General features: G+C 31.6%; 1 protein-coding gene across 7 annotated transcripts in view; it reads right to left on the bottom strand.

Moving 5' to 3' along the window:
* The window catches only part of GRIA4 (glutamate ionotropic receptor AMPA type subunit 4), a 485575-nt gene that overhangs the window by 16455 nt on the left and 450896 nt on the right, over window positions 1-18224 (bottom strand). The gene's annotated exons all lie outside the window — the stretch shown is intronic.

Raw genomic sequence — 18224 nt, 5'->3', positions numbered from 1 at the left:
TTTTGTTTGCCTTTTCAGAAAAAAATATTTTCTCAATATTGTAACTCATTACACATTTCTAGCTCTTACATTGCCTGGTTGTACCCAGTTAGCAAATATCTTTCCAGGTTAAAATATTCACTTTCAGAGACACTCATTTAGCCCCTGTGGGAACATTTATACAGCACAAATTAGAAAAACTGAATTTATCTATATCTGTGTTGTATAAGAGCCTTTAAGGAGTTAAGTGAGCTTCTTAAAGTGAGCAATTGGAGATATCATTGTGGTCACTAGAAAACTGAGCCATAATTGTGTCCAGGAAAACCATGAGCACTCACACCTAGGTTAACCAGGTGGAAGAGAATGGGAAAATGGAAGAGTTTGGGTCAGTCTATCAAGTGGTAGCTCCTATTTTATCTATTTATTCTTACTAATTATGTTTTAAGCTATATTGTTTCTATTTTATTTAAGGACCAAGAGAACTTTTAGTCTTCCCTAGATTCATAGGCCTGGAACAAAGCACCAATGGTCCTTTTCTAAATACAGAAATGTATTTAGAATAATCAGATTCAGGTAGAGGAACAGCTTATAATCTAGGGAAAACTGTCCTAGCTAATTAAAAAATAAAACCAAATCTGTCTTGGGAAGAGAATAAGGTTATTTTAATTTATTATTATAGATTAATATTAAACAAAATTTATTTTAAATAACTTGAAAATTATCTCATTGGGAAATTTAATCCATGGGGAAAAAATTAACTTTTATAACAGTGCATTTTGTTTTAATTTTAGACATAGTATATTAAAAAAAATCAATAGTGGATGGGCTTGTAATTTTTATATTATATACATATATATTTATGAGGAACGCTTTTATGAAAGTAAAATCATTTTATGAGAGGGTTATTTAACAGGGTTATAAGCCATATCCATAGACGATTTCACAGCAAAATTAAAAAAAATGAAAAAAAAATAAAGAAATGGAGAAGGAAAAGGTGCTTTCAATTGAGGTAATTGTTTGAAAATTAAGCTCTCAGACATTGTCTTTCTTACATCTAATAGGCCATGTAAAAACGGTTTAGTTTCACACTGCTATTTCAATTCTTGGTTCATATTGTACAAGTTAACAAAAGAAATTAAATTATTACCCAGTTCACCATTAACCACTATGTTGTTCTTATCTAGTGTCAGCAACCACTGTACTTACTTGATGCTGTTTAGTGCAAATCATCTCATCACTGATATCTTTTAACTTTGTCCAATTCTCAAAACTTGCTTGACTTAAAACAGAATATAACCAAAACAAAAAGACAATCACACTGATTACTTTGTTTCACTCTCTAGGTAAAATATTTCAGTCAGAGGAAATATTGATGACAAAGAAATGGACTTCTCTTATTAAAAATTAATTTCTTTCCAAAAGTGTCTATATCTATGCTAAATATGTAGGTCTGGGTTGCCTTTTTGGACTGTGATAAAAAGTATTTGAACCATGAAAAAATTTTTAAAAATAGAATATTAAAATGTTTAAGCCCAAACTTATGTATTATGGGAGATTCTTTCTTATGTGTTAGATAAAATATTTACTTTCCTTCTATTCCTTTCGTAAATAGAAGTGTTACAATGAAAATCACCAAAAAAAAGTTTAAAGCTAAACAAAGTTATTTTAGTTAACATGTTGTATTAGGTTAAAAGTACTACCCAGTAGAGAGTGAAGTAAGAGCAACAATGCAAGCTATAAATAAAGTCCACTTAAAAAGGAATACAGGAGGAGGACCATTTTTGTTATTAAAAAGTTACCTTAGGACTTCAACCAGTATTTCTTCCTATCTTCTGAAAGCTCAAGACATTACAGATGCAGTTTTACCCATCATTAGAATGGCCATTATGAACTTCCAACTGGAATTGCTTCTATTCAGAAGATATCATTGACTTTGTGAAATTATTGATTGATGTTACTTTATAATTTGGGTATTTTTAAAGCCTAATTGCTACAAAGATTACAAAAAGGCATACACATAAGTGAGTAATTGTTATTGTTACATATTCCTATGACAGGATACTATTGTATTTTCTTCCATGATTGTTTCCTAGATTGATTACTTATATCTCAGAGTCAAAGTATTTATAATTTTATCAGTTCCTGATACATAGTAAGTGCTTAATAATTACTTGTTGACTGATTGTTTATCCTCATAACCATATAATAAAGTGTGTGTAGAGGTTGAGTATAGGGGGTGTGTGTGTGTGTGTGTGTGTGTGTGTGTGTGTGTGCGTGTGTGTGTACATGCGTATGTGTACGTCATATATAAATATATGTAAAAAGAGAGAGAGAGAGGGAGAAGGAGAAGGAAAAACAGGAAGGGAGAGAGAAGGAGAAAGAAACACAGAGAGAGAGATTCTTATAGGAAAGATTGAGAAACTGAAGCATGAAAAGATCTAATAACTTACTGAAGGTAATACAATAAATCATGCATAAAGTTTTCTTTTTTAAAGCTACTATTCTATTCATCAGACTATCTATAAAATATAATTATCAGCAACTAAAATGTTTAAGCCTAAATTTATGTACGCTCAAATATTGTGGGAGATTCCTTCTTATATGTTAGATAAAATTTGCATTTCCCTTCTTTTCCTTACATAAAGTAAACTTTTAAAATTTGATAGTATTAAAGCAATGCCACACAAACTAGAACACAATTTTCCTTACCTCATAAAAATGTCACAATGGCCACATTTTCTGATTGTGCATATGAGTCTAGGCACAGGGTACTAAATCTAGCATTGTGTTTGTTATGTCACTTTTGCAAAGTAGATGATGCTTGTAATATGAAGTTTTAAAAAGAGAATTAGTTTATTGAAGAGGAAGAATTTAGTTCAACAGAATGATGAGAGGTTGAACAATTAGTTGGTCTCAAAAACGGTATTTAAAACAAATTATGAGTAAACTTTTTGTAAGGAATTAAAAGATTTGTTTGAGGAAACTGATATACTTTTCAAAAGCATAAATGCTGTTTCACATATCATGAGTTACTTTTTCCTTTGTCTATACTCACTTCAACATCGCTTAGAATCATTCTGTCTTCTATTAAATAAGCTATATTTTCATGTGTGTGTGTATATATATCCCTACATCCATAAGATGGCAAGGCCTCTGGTCTCTCAAATTAGGGTAACAGGGAATTAGATGAGTCATTAACTTAGAGGTCCTAGGAAATTCTTAAGAGCTTTTCCTTTTTTAGATTTATTTAGGAATTTTAAAATTGCAATCAGGTCTTTCTTACATTATTCTAGCAAGAATCTATTTCTCATAGCTTTCTAACAGCTAACTAAAATTCCAAGGCCTTAGTTAGATACTAGAGAATACTATTTTCAAAAGGCTATTGAGGTATGACTATTTGATAGAAGTTTTTCTAAAATCACTATGAAACAAATATAAGAATTACCTGGAAAAATGTACTCAGTAGAAACATGCTATCTATTTAGTTAGTGATGACCTTGAGAACCTATACTATATCCAATTTAAAACTACTTAATAGTTGTGCTATTGATATTGATAGAAATATTACAACACCCTCCCCACTCATTTTTGTTTCACTTAAGCTGTTCCTTATTTCAAAGAAATCAGATTACTCAGGAAAGAGGAGCAGATACATCATGATATTTTCTTTTAGCTGTTTAAATTTTTTAAGTTTTGTTTTATTCTGTGATTTAATGAGTATGGAAAATTCCCAACAAAGCTCTTTGTCTGATATGTAACTTGTCTTTGAAAATAGCCTGAGATACTGAAGGACCAAATGGCTTGTCTTTGGTCACCCAGACAGCATGTGCACCTAAGACCTTTTTACTCTGAAAAACATGTGCGGTCTTGTTTGTGCAAAAATGTTTGTGGCAGCCCTTTTTGTAGTGGCTAGAAACTGGAAATTGAATGGATGCCTGTCAATTGGAGAATGGCTGAATAAATTGTGGTATATAAATGTTATGGAATATTATTGTTCTGTAAGAAATGACCAGCAGGATGATTTCAGAGACTCCTGGAGAGACTTACATGAGCTAATGCTAAGTGAAATGAGCAGAACCTGGAGATCATTATACACTTCAACAACAATACTATATGATGATCAATTCTGATGGAAGTGGCTCCCTTCAACAACGAGATGATCCAAGCCAGTTCCAATTGTTCAGTAATGAAGAGAATCAGCTACACCCAGAGAGAAAATTATGGGAAATAAGTGTGGACCACAACATTGCATTTTCACTTTTTCTGTTATTGTTTGCTTGCATTTTTGTTTTTCTTCTCAGGTTTTTTTTAACCTTCTTTCTAGATCTGATCTTTTTTGAGCAGCAAGATAACTGTATAAATATATACACATATATTGTATTTAACATATTTAACATGTATTGGACTACCTGCCATATATGGGAGGAGGTGGGAGGAAGGAGGGGAAAAGTTGGAACAGAAAGTTTTGCAAGGGTCAATGTTGAAAAATTATTCATGCATATGTTTTGTAAATAAAAAGCTATAATTAAAAAAAATATATATGGTTAGCAAGCTACCATGGAAACAGAGTGCCCAAGATAACTGCCTACACTTTATATAAAGTCTATAGATACCTAACTCAGAAAAATAACTCTATATCAACAAGGAGAACTTGGAAACATAAAAGTATAGGTATTGCTCTTTTAAATAATAAAAAGTAGAAATTAGTAGTCTGCTCGACCCTAATGATAAGCAGTTCATTTCACAATTCTAGTCTTTTATTGACTTTTAAGGTCCAAAAAAGTAAGTAGTTCTCAGAATGATCAATGCTCCACTAAGTTTTCAATTTAACTTAGAGCTTTGTTATTACTTTTCTTTCCAAATTATCTCCTTAAATAGACAAGCACATGCCTTGTATTTGCCTCAGTGGTTTTTGAGAGACCATTCTGAAAGCCGGGTTTGGGTCTAAATTGCTCTGTAGCCATTTAGATGTAGCTGTTGGAAAAGAAACTAAGTCCTTTATCAATTTGATTTTTGTAGCAACAATGCTACAAAAATGCCACCTAATGGGGAAAAAAAAACAGTCTGAGTAGTGATCAGTAATTCAGATGCAAAAAGAAGAGGGGAGAATTGTTTCTTGGTGGGAAGAATCAAACTCAGATTAAATTGGAGATGGAAAAGAATTAAAATTAAAATAATTTTAAAACTTTTTTTAATTAAAGAAAGATTTAGTATTTTTAGTTGGGTTTCTGTATGATGCATAAGCAATTAAGTCTGTGAATTCTGCATTTTTAAAAATTTGCTTCATAATCCAACAATGTCAAGAGGGATTATAAAAGAAGATATTTTTTTCAGCTGCTTTTAGGTTATATCTTCCTCTATATTTGCATTGTTAATTCCTACTTGAGTAAATGGATTCTATTGAGGTGCTTGTGCTTGAAGGACTGATTATGACTCATATTTAAAAGTAGTCAGCATGCTGGTCTGTAGGAAAGAGGACTCTAGGAAGATCCTGCATATTGAAATATTCAGAGGGACAAGTGTTTTTTCTAAGCCATTCTTGTAAAATTCCCATGTAGTTATGTTGTACAAGTTTTAATCTTACAATTCCATAGTTTGTTTTAGAAATAGGAAATCTCTATCATCTAGCTGGTCCAAAGGAGAAAATAGATGTTTTATTATAGGAAATTTTTTTTGAAGATGAAAATACAAAAATTATCAGCAGTCAAATATAGTATTTTGGGGGTAGAGTGGGAAGGAGAGGGTTTATCTCTGAATAAGTCATTGCCTTGGTCAAATCAAATAGGTTTTAAAAATCATACTCCCAAATAAATGGAAATAATTGATGCTTTCCCTGTGGGTAAGTCTAGCATTTAATTCTTTAAGTAAAATACTTGATTTAGGCTGTTAATGGGAAGGTGTTAGGAATTTCTTTGTCTCCTTTCCTTTACCTACTACATTTAATTTTATTTATGGGCTTAAATCTGCTCATATTTGGGATTCCTGTTTGGGCATAAGGACCTCCAACTTCAAAAGGCCACTGGGCTTAGAATCAGGCTTAATGATAACTTCCCAAAGCTTTTGTTCAAAAATCCATTTTTGATTTTTCAATTCAATTAAAATAAACAAATATACACATACATTTACATATATATATCATTGAATCATTGAATGTGTCTACTAAGTATATACTTAGTAGACACATTCAATGATTGATTGATTTATTATATATTGAAACTCAAAGGACTCTCAAGGTCTTAATTTACTTTGCAATCTCTGTTACCTGCAGAACACTGCTTCCACTTGGAAGAAGCACAAATCCGGTAGGAAAGCACACATTTTCTACATGTTGTATGCCAGCACTAGGGAGGTTGCTTAAAAAATCAGATGGAGGAGCAATATTTTTAAGCCAGGAAAAGGAATTGTGAGGGTATAAAAATGGGAGATCAGGGCCTGGAAGACCAAGCCAGACAGGTCACAATACACCAAAAGAACCTGAAGAACAGGCATGAAATTAGTTTATGGGTTTAAGCTAAACATAGTTAAGAGGCATCTATTTATCCCTGAAGCATAGAAATTGCATGAAGCAATCTCTGGCAATCAGAAAAGCACTAGATTTGGAGACAAAGGACTAGGTTTGAATCCAGCTGCTCCATTAATACCTCTGTGACCTTGAGCAAATCAGAACTGCTTAGCATCTAAATTTACTCATTTACAAAATGAAAGATTTAAACTGTATGGTCTTTTCTAGTTTTAAATCTACAATCTGAAATCTAAACATGTATGACATTCCCAATCCTCTTCCATAACTCACTCATATTCATTTCTTTAATATTTTTGTACTTAGCACAATTATTCACCCAAGCTAAAAACCTGAGTTATTTTTTATTTTTCCTTCTTCAACTCTGATTTCCAATTAATCATCAAGTGTTATCATTTTTCCTTTGAAAATTCTATTGAATCCACCCCTTCTTTTCCATTTCCAGTGTCATCACATTATGTACAGTTCTCTGTGCTCCCATCTTTTGCTAAGTACTATATAATGCCAGATTCATATTCCTATAATTTCATTCAATTGAAAAAATGCTTTAAAAGGGTATATTATTTGATAGATAATGAAAATATGAAGATAAATAAATATAGTACTGCTTTCAGGAAATTCATAGTCTAAAAGGAGTTCTGGGATAAGCTCAAAAATGATTGTAATACAGAATAGAATCTGATAAAATTTTAGCAGTGATATAAAGAAAGTATTTTACATAATCTAAAGTGAAAGAGATAGTTGCTGGGACAATCAGGAAAAGGCTCATAGAAGAGGTAGTACTTAAATATTGGAGGATGTATAGTATTTCAACTGATTGAAGTTTGGAGTTTTAGACATAAGGATAGTATGAATGAAGGTATGGAAAGAGGAGAGTGATTGAATTGGGAGAACAGTAACCAGTACAGTATTGAATACATAGTTTAGTACATGATTTAATATATTGTACATTGATTAGTAGTGTTGTCTACTATTCCCATATTTCTAGGGACATTCCTTTGTCCAAACTATGACAATGTCATGCTCAAGGTTTATCCCACTAGGCAGTGACAGAGCCAAGAACAAGATCCTGGTCTCCTGACATCCAGGCCTATTCCTAAGAGTGATGCTCAAGCACTTCGGCACTCAGGTTTTATTCTATCTAATCAAATTTGGCTTCTTCTTGTCTTTGATATGAACTGGTTGCTGTAGTCAGGATCATCTCCTCAGTGTTCTCACCTGGATGAATAGGGTTTTAATTCTCAGTTTGATCCCTGTTCTTAGTCTAGCAAGTTTTCTTCCTTCTTTACTTTTTAAAGCCTTTCTATCCCTCAGGCTTTCTATCCTCAATTTCTCCAGCTGGTCTTCCTCATAAATTCCTTATAAGAACTCTAGGTTCTTACAATCTCTCTTATCCTCAACTACTGTAATTTATTTCCTATACCATTTTCATTTCTAATTACATACTGCTTTGCAGTATGATTTAATGTTTTCTTTTGTACATGCCTTATCTCTCCCAGTGGATTGTAAACTCCTGTAAATCAGGACAGTACTATTTCCTTAAAAAATTACCCTTAGTGCCTAATATGGTGTCTAATATGGTAGGTATTTGATATAATTAATCAAATTAATCTGTAAAATTGGGCAAAACCCAATATTTCTAATCATTGCATTTAAACAGAAGAAGGAAGTGGTATACTAAAAGGAAATTCTACAATTACAGAACTTAGTTTATTTTGAAGAGACAAAGATACTCTACAGATGAAAAGCCCTTTAAGAGAAAATTTGCAAGTAACACACACACACATTCACACACACACACACACACACACCATTAGATATTGGAAAGAGAGATATAAAGAGGTTATTGATGTCAATTACCCTTTCAGAATGGTTAAAACAAGGAAATAGATAACAATTTCACATTTTCTAAACAAAAAACTCAAGGAAAGTACTACATGGACAACATGAACAATTAAAAGAAGGAGATGCTTTTTGGGCTTTGTTTATACAGATGTCAATAAAATACAAGAGAATGAAAAGAACAAAATATGATAAAATTTAAAGGACAGTTGTTTTGAATCAGAGGGTAAACCTGACACTTATAACCTGAATATTCACTCAGATGCTCGAGCTAGATATGACATTTTAAAATTTTTATTTAATTTATTTTTAATCATTATTATTATTATTATTATTATTTTGCTGAGACAATTGGGGTTAAGTGACTTGCCCAGAGTCACACAGCTAGGGAGTGTTAAGTGTCTGAGGCCAGATTTGAATTCAGGTTCTCCTGACTTCAAGGCTGGCACTCTATCCACTGTGCCACCTAGTAGCCCTATAGCTGTGACATTTTTAAAGCTAAATTCAGACTGAAATTTATCAATGGAAAAATAGTGACTTCTATCATTACATCATTTCAATTTTAGGCAAAGTTGAACTAATGTCTAATTTAAATTCCCCTCCTCTCTAATTTCTCATTAACAATAATTGACTATGTGTTACCTGAATTTATGGCCTGTTACCTTCTGGGTTTATTTAAATGGAAATGTGCAGGTGAGGTGTCATTAATATTCTAAACAATTTTTTCTATAAATTTCCTGAAATTAAGAATTAAATATTTAAAAAAAATTTTCCTGTCATTTATGATTTCAGATTTCTTAGTGCTTAGTTATATACTATTAATAACTACTAGTACTTATATGGGCACAATATATTGTGTTATTTTATATTATTTTAATATTTATATAAGCCTACTATTTTATAAGCATCTGAGTGGCACAATAGATAGAATGCCAGACCTGGAGTTAGGAAGACTCACCTTTCTGTTTTCCTCATCTGTCCTCAGACACTTAATAGCTTTTTCAGTACCTCATTTATAAAATGAATGGGAGAAGGAAATGGCAAAGAATTCTAATATCTTTGCCAAGAAAACCCCAAATGGAGTCATGAAGAACTGAACATGACTAAAATGATTGGACAACAACAATATATATATATATATATATATAGCTTAATATGAGCTAGGCACTCTTTTAAAGCACTTAACAAATATCTCATTTGATCCTCACAACAATCCTAAGAGTTAGGCGGTATTATCATCTCCATTTTATAGTTCAGGAAACCAAGGCAAAAAGAGGTTAACTGATTTGCCATATATATAGCTAGTAAATGTCTGAGGCTGAATTTGAACTCAGGACTTCCTGACAGCAGGCCTACTATCTATTCACTAAGACATTAGCTGCTGTTAATATCATTCTTGATAACTTAATATGTGTGATGTGGTTTTCCCCAACCCCAACTTTGGACTCAGATTTACTCTGGAGAAAAAGATACATATTGAAGAAGCAAATAAGGCAAAAGAAACAGGTCATCTTTGGAAATAAAGGGGGCATGTCCTTATCTCATGTCTATTCAGAAGCAAAAGAAATAAAGCAGCTTTTTAAAGGAAGTTGTAAGATCAAGAAGCTCATATTCCTGGGAAGTTACAAGTTATTGAAAGGCTTGTAGACAATACAGTAATTTTTTTCTGTTTTAATCACAAGTTAGTTGCAATCCAATAATTCTAAATCTATTCCCTTTAAAGATTTCATATGTTATCATAGATGACAAAATTTCTTTCACTTGAGAGTGCATAGTGTCATCTTAAAGTGTTGCTTCATTGGTTCTAACTATTTTCTGTGGCCTTAAGACATCATGCAGAATTGTATTAACCTGGTAGGTTGCTGATGGACCATTATAGAAGGAGAATAACATCCACTGGGTGGGAATTCTTTGTGGTGGCTGTTTTTACTCTAGTTAGGTTTTTCCATGTTGTTCTATCTACAGTGATTTGGGAATTGATAAGAAGTGGGGCTAGGAAAGGGGAAAAGAAAGCAAAGCTTCAAGAATTAGGGAATTCTGAATAAATTTTATATACAAATAAGCTATGATTTCTTCACCATAGAAAACTTCTGGTGAGAATTCCTTCCATAAGTCTAGATTGCAACCAATTTATGATTTGGTTAACAAGTCCCAAATTGATGCTTGAGACTCAGAGAAATTAAGTTATTTGCCCAGGTTCAAATAGTAAATATTTAGAAACAAGATTTAAGCCTAAGACTTCCCCGAACTCTGAGCTCAGTACTTTGTTTATTACATTACATTGCTCCTCAGTTTGCCTCTATACCGATTGTATTTCCTCATTTTTCATTCCCATTATAGCAATTTTCAATCCTGGGGAACTTCTGACAAAATAATAAGAAGGGTTTGTCTAGGAATTTTTGATAGACTAAAAAAAGGATTTGTCTTGAATCATGAGGTTACTATGGGAAAGGAATTACCAAGAAAAATCCTGACATTATGAGTCAAGTATTAATATAATGGAGTAAGCTTTATTTCTTTATTATGGTCATTTTTTATTAATAATCTAAAAAGATATTAGTGTTATTCAATATAATCAGGGACTGAGCAACTCTAATCTATATTTTACCTGAAAAGTCAGGCTTTCCCTTAGAGGATCCAGAACATGAATTATCCCTCTAACATTATGTAGGTTCTAGAATGATTAAAAGTTTGAGTCTGTGCTAGGAAAAGTCTAGGGTTAAGATTTAGTTTGAAATTTCTAAGCACATTCTGGACTTCTAGGACAGGAACATCTTTATGGCCCAAAGGTATCTTTTAAAGTAATTATAGTCTTTTTCTGACTCTCATGGTCCACATTTTCATCATCAGAACAGAGTAAGATTTATTTCATGCATTAAGCACCAATCTCCTGGGCATTTATATTACTCTTTAAATAAAAACCTACCTATTTCCTTGAAGTAATGTTTGAAATGATTTGTGACTCTTATAAACAGAATAAATACTTTGTAAATAGTTAATAAATAAAAGAAAGTTATTTAAAGTCTATATGTTCGAGATCACCACTTTCAGTCACTTATGAGAATGAACGTCTAACATTAGTTATGCATCAATTTCATTTGGAGTTTTAAAAAAGTTAGAATATAATAAACAGTAGAAATATTAGATATTTATCTTGTTATCTTAATACATTCAAAATTAATAAATATATTCTAAGGCACATCTTATTTAATCAAAGTAACACAAGTGAACAAATTCATAGAACCACAGAATCTGAGAATTGGGAGAGATTCCCGGGGCATTTAGTTGAAACCATACTAAAAAATAACCAACCAAACAAACAAAAACCAACCTTCATTACAATATACAAAACAGTTGGTCATCTAGCTTCTGAAAACTATCACTATTGCCTGAAGGAACCAATTTTAAACTGTTCCAATTCTAATTGCTAAGACATTTCTTTCCCTTTACCCCAAAGTTTATAGTCCTCTCTTTTTGGTAAAATACAAAATAACTCCAAGTCCCCAAATTCTCCCATGTGTGCTTATTTCTCTAAGGTCATATCATATAATTTAATAAATTCTTTATATTTACCATCTACTTTTATCTGAAATCAAGTATTACTTAAGCAGATAATTTTGATTACTCTGTGACGTTCTGTTCCAAAAGAAGTCATCAGATGGAATGATTTCTATCTTTGGATGCTCAACAGCATTTATTTCAATGATTGATTTAATTTTCATTTAAGATATATGTTGCAGGAAATCATTGCTATGGTAACACTGAAACATCTTTCTTTTAATGAGCTATATATATATTATATACTATGAAATATATCATTAAGAATTCAAATTAAGCTATGTACGTCAAATCTGTGTGATATTAAATCTACGCCCTTGGGAGAAAATGGCAATAAAAATCTAGCAAATTAACCAAATAAAGATACCTGAAATACTCAACTCATTTGTATGTATTCTTAGATAGTTCTATAAAACAAAGTATTTCTTTGTCCTTTAAAAAAATTTAAAAAAAATTGGCTCTGATATTGTTCACCAACTGGTAGAGAATATATTTGTACATAAGAGTCTACATAAAGCTGGGTTCATCTGGGAAAATAACAATCATGAAAAAACTTCATTATCTTCTGGAAATCCATTGCTCTTAAAACAACAACAGCAACAACAGCAACAACAAAACAAACAAAGAAAAAAATCCTAGATTTGAGGATGACTGGGATTAAAAATGCTCACACTTGTTTTTATGGCTATATCTTCTATGACAGCATTCAGTGTGAAATCACATCAAGTAAAAATGTATATAGCTTAAAAGACTTTTAAATTATTATAAAAACACTCTCAAGAAAAGCTCTATCAGCCTGAAAATGAATCAGCATAGTATAGTGGATAGAACATATGCCTGGATTTAACTTCTGCTTCTGGAACATTCTTCTATAGCTCTATGGCCATAAGCGAGCTACTTAATTTTTTCAATTCCCCAAGAAAAAAATACAAGGTAGTGAGTTGCTAATTTATATTGGCAGAGGAAAATTTTCCTACAAAACTAAGAGAATTATAGTTTCTGAAATTCCCCATAGCCTCCCCCCCCAAAAAAAAACACCTCACAACATGCAGCTGTTGCATACTAACTTGGAAAAAATAAGATTTATCAAATTGTGTTTTGAAATTTGATGATTTTTTTTGGATATATAATTCTTCAATTTTTGTGTACCTTATTCTCCTCAGTCTCTTAAATTATTCTTGGTTTTTGAGTCCCATGTTTCTCTTTTTCTTGATCTGGATGTTGCCCCAAGTTCTAGTTGAGTTTCTTAGGTTCATGGTTTTCTATTTTCATATGCTCATGAAAGACAATAGTGATAAATATGTTTTATTGAAGTATAATGACAGGAAGCCAGACCTTTCCAAAGTTCTTTTATGTTTCTCATTTTTTGAATTTTTCTTTTGGCTATCCTTTTATTTCCTTATCATTTTCCTCTCTTGTACTCACGCCTTTTAGAAGCATCACATGGACCCTAACTGAATCAAAGGCTGGGTTTTTCTTCCATAGAAAATTATAAATTCAGATAAATCCAGATGAAGAATACAGCCAGGGAAACTGACCAAACAATAAAAAAGGGAATAAAAAAAGAAAATGAACTTGACATCGAGTTAGAACTTAGTAATAAAATATATTTTTCCTTGCTATCAGGATTCTTATTTTCTCTGATGTTAAAGACATAAAGTATTTAATAACAACTGCCTATAAATCAAAGGGATGTCCACTAATTGGGGAATGGCTAAACAAACGGTGGCATATGATTATAAGGGTATATTATTGTGCTATAAGAAATGACAAGCAGGATGATTTCAGAAAATTCTGGAAATACTTATATGAACTGATGCATGATGAAGTAAACAGAACCAGGAGGATGTTATACATAGTAATAGCAATATTATTAGATGAAGAACTATGAATGATTTAGCTATTCTTAGCAATACAATGATCCAAAACAATCCCAAAGGACTAATGATGAAGCATACTATACACCCTCAGAGAAATAAATTATACTGATTGATTACAGACTGAAATATGCTATTTTTTTAACTCTCATTTTTTCCCCTTTTATTTGTGTCTTTTTGTACAAAATTACCAATTGGAATATTTTCTGTACTTGCAGGTATATATCCAATTATCTCAGGGTGGAGAGAAGGGAAGAACAGAGTGAATGATTGAATTTGGAACTCAAAACTTTAAATAAAAATGTTTAAAAATCAAAAAAATTATAACAATTATACCCTAAAGTCATATAGTTATTAAGTCTGAAATAAATGCCTGGCATGTAAAAGACAATGTTCCATCTTGATCAAATTTAAAATGTAATTAATTAGTCATTGTTGAGTGTTTAACTAAACTTATAAATAAAAGTCTTAAATCTCCTTAATAACAAATTATATGTTTAATAACAATACATCAGATATCAGCTTTATGTTTTTTTTTTTTTTTTGTGAATTTCCTCTCATTGGAATTTCACTCCCATTGCCTTTCCATATACTAATTCACAAATAAAATTTTAGAAAATGAAAAAATGATAAAGTCTTTTTTTCCTTTAGAAGAATTCTAGGCTGCTCTGTAATATGATTGGGTCAAGACATTAAAATGATGATGGGGACAGGAATGATTTCTTAGCCTTTATTACTTAACTGCATATTTTTGCTCCTATCGAAACACCTACAGTTGGAAGATGAAATCACCAACATGAAGAGATGTTAATCTTGGCCTCTAGACTTGGATTTAAAAAAAAAATGTACAAAGAAGGAGGGGAAAAAAACAAGACAGGTGGGGGAGGGGTTTCCTTCAAATGGATGATGTACATTCCTTTGAAAGAAAACTCCCCTCTTACCTTGGTCCTGGAGCTGGTTAGTTCTCCTCTGTCCTCCTCCTAGGGGAGAAATACCCAAAATTAAACAATAATAGAACATGGTCGTGTATCAAAGTCAGGTTCAATTCTGGCCAAACACCTTTCTCAAGTCTCACAAAACACTACCAACTGTTCCATGTTTTGCAATTTGTAACTGGATTAAGATTCACTTTTAGGATTAGGCCAATAGGAACAGTCCTTTGAGATAGAAGGAAAGCAGAATTTAGGCAGTAGGCCTTATGAAATAATATGATTTAAACCAAGGGAAACCTACACTTTTTGAATTAGTCAAATTTAGTTCTTGTTTACTGTACTGGAGGTGGAGTCAGGAAGACCTCTGTTCCAGTCTTACCTTTTTTATTTATTAGCTATCTATATGACTCAGGGTGAGTTCTCGACTCCTTTGAATTTCAGTTTCCTCATTTGTAAAATGAGAATAAAAATACCCATCATACAAGATAGTTGTAAAAAATCAAATGAGACCTCTGTGCAGTCCTTTTCCAATCTTTATCTTGTGATTAATATGAATATTCGTGATAGACTCAGTACAGGGGAAAAGTGTTAGCTTTGAATTCTGATTTGGGTTACTATTTGTGATCTTGGCTTATAATTGATCCTTTAATTTTTAATTTAAGTGTAGGGACTTTAAAATGAGAACTGTGAAATGAAAAAAAAATAGAATATTGAGGTAAATCCTGTCCCTTAGATAGGGATTTGGACCTGCAGTTTCACTGATGTCAGGCATTTCTAGGTGAGCAGACTCCCTCTACTAATATGTCTATACATTTTTTGGGGGCAGTTTTAGAGAGTTTTCTAGAGTATGAATAGTGAACTGATTTGTTTCTGGGTCACAGAGTTACATTGTGTCAAATATACGGCCCAGGTCTTTAGGGCTTCATGTTCAGTCTACATATCATTTTCCATTTCTTAGTGTCTTGCCAAGGGGAATTGAAGATATAGTTGAAACCAGTAGAAGATACAACTTTAAGTATGATGAATTGTTATATTAAGTTAATCTTTTAATGATGGCTATCTGGGGGTGTTAAAAAAATTTAGGGAATTTGCAGACAGTTTATATCAAGACATTCCTATTCTGAATATATTTTGTGTTTGGATATATGTATATTAGGTCTTCATGGAAATAATGAATTAACAGAGATAATATTTCAAGGAAAGTGATTGTCTTTTCTTATCTCTATGATTCTCTTTAGGAAACTATCACTAAATTAATAATGTCAGTTTCATGTATTTCCCTTTGGCATAATCCTACCTCCATTTAAGCCTAAATATAGGACAACTGGGTTGCATTTTGTGAGACATAAAGGAGATGACCAAGAATCTTCCTGATGCCATACAAGATCATGTGCTATTATTATTTAGCTTTGGGTAACTTGATAAAATATTTTATTGAGTCAAACAATATCAGGTGAGAATACATGTGCTTTTATATTCCAGCACACATTAATCATTTATGCAAAAAAAATCAGAATGAAGAATATCATAATCTATAGTAATAAGTGTGATTAAATGTATGAAAAAATTATACTGTAGATTTTCAGCCTACAAAATATGATTTCCTAAGAATTAATATTTTCATGTATTTTACATAAATTAATCTGATAAAATCAGAATTGTTTTTAAAAATATATGATAAAAATCCAGTCAATATTTCTTCCTACATTTGTCATATATTTGTATATATATGTGTACATATATGCACACACACCTATATATACATATTCATTTGTGTATAATGTATACATTTGTTAAACTGCATAAACAAGAAAATAGAGGAACTTGGAATACTCATTAGAGATGTTAATGAATATTTTAAATATGCATTTTTATTAAGAAGTTGTCATTCTGAACATTTCCATAATTATTGAATGAATGATTATCTTCAACTGATGTTTATATATATATGTACTTGTATATATATGTGCATACCAATATATTTCAATAATAATACATATACATAATATTTGTATATTTTATAAAAGAAGAATGGATGGAAGGAACTGTATCTGGTCCTACTCAATAAAGAATTTTTTTTTTAAATCAAAAGAACCAAGGATTCCTGTGGGGGACCTGTTGGATCTGTTTATAAATGGATGAAATACTCAGAAGCAGTTTAACCCTTCCATCTGTCTGGTTCCAGAAACTTAGAATTTAGCTTTAATAGCTCAAAACTACAGTAAGACTTTGGGGATATACTGTGTATATGTGTAACTCTTGGAATGTATATTATGTATGTTATGTATTAAAATATACACAAATACACACATACATGTATATGTTTGATGATAAAAAGAATGATTAACTATGATCTATATGTGTACATATGCATGAAAACATGTGACACCTATATTTATACTGTTTCATTAAAACATGCACACATATACATAATTATTTTCAGAAAATATGCTTCTTTTCCATCATTCTTTATGAATTAGTAGAAATGACCATGCCTTCACAAAAGCATTATATTATAAATTCAAAAAAGTTTAAAAATGATATAGAAATCAATTTATATTCTCTAAACACCAATATTTTCTGAAATTAGAAGTCATTAAATTTAATATGGAGAGAACAAATATTCTTTTATGATACGTAATTTAAGTACAAAGCTCACTTGATGTTGCTTTAAGGGAGAAATTAGTATTCAGAAAAAGCTATGTAATTTATGAATAAAGATAGCTGTAGTTACACTTGCCTGAATTGGGTAAAAATGACAGTTGCTAAGTAGACTTCATGCTTCAGGATATAAACTGATTGCTACTTGTGATGAAAGGAAAAAATGGAAAAGAAATTAAATTCTCCTAAAGTAAAGTAACATAGAGGTTATCAGGATCATTACTGTGCTTAAAAAGCCTTTCTGTGAAGAATTTAATACTGAAAATCTGGAGAATGCCACCCTAGATACATCAATTGCCATTCTCTTCAGGTTCTGAAATGTTTTCTCTGAAACAACAAAAATCTATTGTTTTGCTCATGAAAGTAGCATTTTTCCTAATTTCTCTATGTCTTGGTCAGAATTTGAAGAGCAAGGCTTATTTTTTTTTTTTTTTTGATGTCATTAAATTATATTGAATACCCTTCAAATGGGCTCTGGTGTTTTTGTCAGCTATTAGGGAGAAGTGTTTTCTTTCAGGAGGATGAAGAGGGGGCAAGAGCTGTTATTTCTTAAGTATTCAGAATTCTTGGATTTAAAAACCCCTTCTACTATTGTGGGAAAAAACCCCAAACTCTCCCCCAAATTTTAGTCTTGAGAGTAGCCAAGAGATTAAGTGACTTGATCAAAATCAAATAACCAGTAGAGGCCAAAGGAAGACTTGAACCCAGTTTTCCTAAAAGCCAGTTCTTTATCAGCTATACCTTACTTCCAGAGCTATTCTTAAGAGACAATTGAAAACCCCAAATGTTCCCTCTCAAATTTTGGGGAATAGGCTTCTGTCCAGTCATACTAAGTACCACAATTATAAGAAAGGA

Source organism: Antechinus flavipes, chromosome 3, assembly GCF_016432865.1.
Source record: "Antechinus flavipes isolate AdamAnt ecotype Samford, QLD, Australia chromosome 3, AdamAnt_v2, whole genome shotgun sequence".
Lineage (NCBI taxonomy): Eukaryota > Metazoa > Chordata > Mammalia > Dasyuromorphia > Dasyuridae > Antechinus > Antechinus flavipes.
Note: the sequence above shows the minus strand (reverse complement) of the source record. Positions and strands in the feature narration are given on the sequence as shown.